The sequence below is a fragment of the Rhagoletis pomonella genome, unplaced genomic scaffold (assembly GCF_013731165.1).
Source record: "Rhagoletis pomonella isolate Grant_MI unplaced genomic scaffold, Rhpom_1.0 Rhpom_scaffold_00001, whole genome shotgun sequence".
NCBI lineage: Eukaryota > Metazoa > Arthropoda > Insecta > Diptera > Tephritidae > Rhagoletis > Rhagoletis pomonella.
In genome coordinates, this window is record NW_023458555.1 from 86,189,547 (window position 1) to 86,194,274 (window position 4,728).

At 35.3% G+C, this 4,728-nt stretch overlaps 1 pseudogene; it reads left to right on the top strand.

Annotated features, from left to right (window-relative positions):
- Positions 1-2,829: 2,829 nt before the first annotated feature.
- The window catches only part of LOC118733848, a 2,360-nt pseudogene continuing 461 nt past the window's right edge, over positions 2,830-4,728 (top strand).

Below are 4,728 nucleotides of genomic sequence, written 5' to 3' on the forward strand. Positions count from 1 at the left end.
TTATAAAAGCGTTGTATATTAAAAAGTTTTTTTTATATTATTTATTTCAAATTGTTGTTGCTTTTCCCCAATAGTTTTTCATTAAAAACGGCCTCAAGCTCAATAAAAATTGTTGAATTTAATTGTTATAAGGCCATAAATAATAAAAACAAATAACTTAAGGACGAGCACACCTAAAAGTAAAACGTTCTAAAAATAGAATTATTAACGAAAACCAACAACCACATGATCAAGTGTGAATTGCAGCGGAATTGCTGCGCTTCATTGTAGTTGGCTCATATGAAAAAAGTGGAAAAAGCAACAACAGTTTATAAGACGAACTTAGCACAGTGCGTAGGCAACTGGCTGAGTCAGCTGGGGTCGTCGGTTCGAATCCCGCTGAAGAAGTCTGATGAGGGGATGTGGTGATTTCTGAAATAGCTATCACTTCTACCATTTTTTCAAATTGTTCTTGCTTTTCCACATTAGTTTTTCATTAAACACGGCCTCAAGCTCAATAAAAATTGTTGAATTTAAAATGAAAAAATATTTACGTTTTTACCAACCCAAATTTTGTCTACCAGTTTTGGTAATAATGTATTAAAGTGACAACACTGATAGAAGTTACCATTCTTCGAAAATAATTCCAGTCGGTTTTCAGATTGTATAGGCTACATTGTTGGGGTGATTCAGTAAAATCTCTATTGAGTTTTCGTAGCACGATCTGCATGAAATTTTTTAATAGTAATAATAGTCCCAACGGTGTTTACCCTCCATTCCCGCCCATCCGCACGAGGGGCGCCGACTGGATGACGTACGGAACCAATATTTTCAATTTTTGCGCCGAGTCACGATAGACAGGAGTTTGTTAAGTATCGAGATCTAAAACGGTTCAGATACAGAAATAAATTCATCAGCTGATTTTATATCTTTAGGTTATTAAATCATTTATTGAGAGAGGGGAGTATCGCTTTCTTAATGCTGAAAAGCGGATCTGATATATCAAACGTGCGGGAATGAGAGTTAAAATCCTGACATAAGCAACGGAGTGGGTCGTGCAATTCAAAATTATTTTTACAAGCTTCCAGAAATAGGGGACATTAAAGCTAACATCAGCCAGAAGAGACGGACTTGAAATTGAGCCTGACAAGTTTAGGAAGGTTAATAAATTTCAATCGGCTCGCATAGGACGGAAGTTTATTTTGAGAATCCCAACGGAAATTTCTTAAAGCAAAGAGTAGGACTTGTTTTTTAATTGAATCTCTCTTGTCTGAGTAAATTTGATACCTTGGATTCCAAACCACCGAACCGTATTCCAGAACTAATGTTGTAAACAGGGTTTTGGTATATAAAAGTCACTAAATCTTTTTACCATCGTTCCACAAATGCAAGTACACCTTTAGCCTTGTTGACTGTCACATTAATGTGAAGATTAACACTAAGTTACTTTACATTTTTCCAGATTTAGAGGCATACAGCACCAGTTAGCCATGCTGTTTAAGTCTACTTGTGGTACGTATCAACGATTTATAAAGTTTTACATACATCATCTGCGTAGATAAAAATTTCTGAAAATTTTATATCTGTAGCAATATCGTTTATAAAAAGCAAAAACAGAATCGGGCCTAGGGCTACCTTGCGGGATTTGTGTATCTGCTTCTTACTTGTATACCAGACCTGCTTTTGCAACACAGCGTGCCAAAGCTTTCAAAAGCTCTCAGTACAAATGAAAGCTTTAAATAAAGAGCTTATTGAAACTGATGATAATTTAAATGAGAGTTTAATAAAAAATTTAATTGAAGTAAATTTCCACTTAAATGAGTTTGGAGAAACGCAGCCTTATTCACAGGTATTTAAGTACAAGTTATTTCTAGAATGTTCTTAACGAGAGTAATACATCAATAATAATGTGTGTGTATGTGTTAAGCTGGACCCTGCAGTAAAATTTAGAGACAGTCTGACAAAGCGCTTGTTCCGAACTACATATCTCAGAACTATCTCTGAACTAGTGAAAAAGGAATACAGAGCGGGACAGTTGAAACTTGCGGTGAAAATGTGCAAATGCTCACTACTCTTACAATACGAAAGTAGCTCAGCGAGAAGACCTCCGACTCAACCATCGTTGGTCGCGAGTTCAAATCGCGGTGGAGGCAGTTATGCGTTTTCAAATTTAATGAATTTAAATTGTTGGGTGCAGCTTTACAATATATTCTTTTTTTTTTTTAATAAAATTTCTAACAAAACTGAATCTGTAAAAGAAAAAAAATGTCCAAAAATGGAATCGCAAAAACGTTTTCTTATAAAAAAACTCTCCAAAATGGAACCGGTTAAAAACTGGTTGCAATGTAATGCACTGGGCGACAATTGCCACCGCCAATGACATCACCGTGTAAAACTGGACAGTTGAAAGCATTGCTTGGGTATTGAGCTAGAACTGGTACTGTCGGCAAAAGGTCTAGTTCTAGGCTAGTCAGATTTTCTGCAGGGGAACTCCATAGGCAAGCGTATACGTGCATATGCGAGATCCGTTGGCATGCGCTTACGGGCGTAAAAACTGGCAACTCCATAGTATGCGCTTACAAGCATTTGACAGTTGTCATTTCGACAAGTTGATGCAGCATACATACACATTTATTGTTTTGTGAATTTATTCAAAAATTAATACAATGCACGATGATTTGGATTTCATAATGCTGGTAATTGGCAGTGTTATTGCAATGTACCTGGTAGTATAGAAATAACTAAAAGAAGAAGCGTTTGGGTGCGTGAACTATATTTGGAACGTGAAGTCAGTGGGCTTTTGCAACAAAATTTTATTTATTAAAAAACCGAGATGCAGACCAAATTCGCATGGCTACTCGAATGCGCCCAGAAGTGTTTGACTGTTTATTTAACACGCTGAAGGAACAGTTGGAAAAAAAAATCTCTACGGGCTTCTATACCAGCGGAGTGCAGATTATTCCTCACATTAATGTAAGTTTATTTTTCCAACTTATTTACTTACGAAATCAATAAAAATATATATGTACATTTATGTATGCAGACGTATACCAATCTTATTCCAGATATTTGGCACATGGAAGCATCAGACAATACCTATCACTAAGATTATGTTCAAACAGGCCAATTAGCTGAGGCAATTAAGCTTTGAATTCCGGTATTGAGTTTGGTGTTCACACACACGTCAGCTGCCCAATTAGCGATACGAAGTCAGCTGTTGGATTACCCACAGTGATGGAAAAGTTGTTACAATCGTACCTTTATTTAGTTTGAAAGTACATTCGGTACAAACACACAATTTTAGGTACATTTGGAACGTAGCCAAATAGCTGCTCAGGAAATCAGTTCTTATTTTTACTGACATTTCAATGCATTTTCTGGTGCGGACAACTGGTCTAATAGCTTCCCTCCTTTGTGAAGAATCATACAAATGATAAAGAAGGGTGGTCAAAGTAACGCAACTGTAGTTGATTTCGCCAGATAGATGCGAAATATTTCTTTTTAAAACGTCAGATCGAACAACTACATAGGTGGAAAATGATTCACCTTTTCTACAACACAGTTTTGTCTCGTGCTGCTCCAAGAGATTCTTTTCATAGCCAAAAATTTGTTTAATGTGAGTACAGAAGTTGATATGGCATCAATGGGTTACCTCCTATTTTTCTTTATATATAAATACATATTTACTTTTTAGGTACATCTAAATAAATAAATAAATAAAAGAGCACCAGAAACAAACAGCTGATTGCTCTTTGTTCCATAAACATACCTCCAAATCAAAATTAAACATACCTAGCAGGGTTGCATAGAGAATCTGACACCAATTGATTGCCTATTAATTATTAATTGGCAATTAATAATTTGAATTTTCGTATGATAAATTGTGTAACACTTAAGGCCTAAATTGGTGAAAAGGTTCTTAATTGCCAATAAGCCGCCTGTTTGAACCAGGGTTGTTGCGAATATTATTCCGAAATAGAAGTCCTTTCCGGATAATAAACAAACCGCCTCTCCAAATCAAACAAATTTGGTACCAAATGAAAGAGGACTTAAATAGCTTTTAAACAGAGATAACGAACAACCACTATTTATATATATATACATATATATATTTTATTTAATACTAATGAAATGCGTATACCTAACACAAGGTTTGTTCTATGGTAATTAATTAACATTTTTTAATTAAATATTTTTCAATATGTTTTAAAGATATTTAAGTCCTCTTTCATTTGATACTAAACTTGTTTAATTTGGATAAGCGATTTGTTTGTTATCCGGAAAGGGCTTTTATTTCGGAATAATATTCGCAACAACCCTGGTTTGAACATAGTCTAACATTCAGAATGGCCGTAGTTTGGAACACATTAAGTCCATTTTACTTGTCGAAGCCAAATGCAGCTGAGTGGCAAAGGATAGCGGAAGATTTTAAAAATATTTGGAATCTACCAACCTGTGTTGCAGCCATCGATGGCAAACATATTGCAATTACATGTCCAGCACATTCCAGGTCCAACTTCTATAATTATAAAGGTTATAATTATAAAGGTACACACTAAAATGTTGGACGTATATTAAATGACATAAATTTGTTTCCTTTTCTCAGGAACTTACAGTATCGTTTTGCTAGGTGTTTGCGATGCGAATTATACATTTACAGCCGTCGACGTCGGTGCTTATGGTAGTCAAAGCGATGGAGGAATTTTAACAAATTCTGTGTTTGGTCAAATGCTATTTAATCAGCAGCTG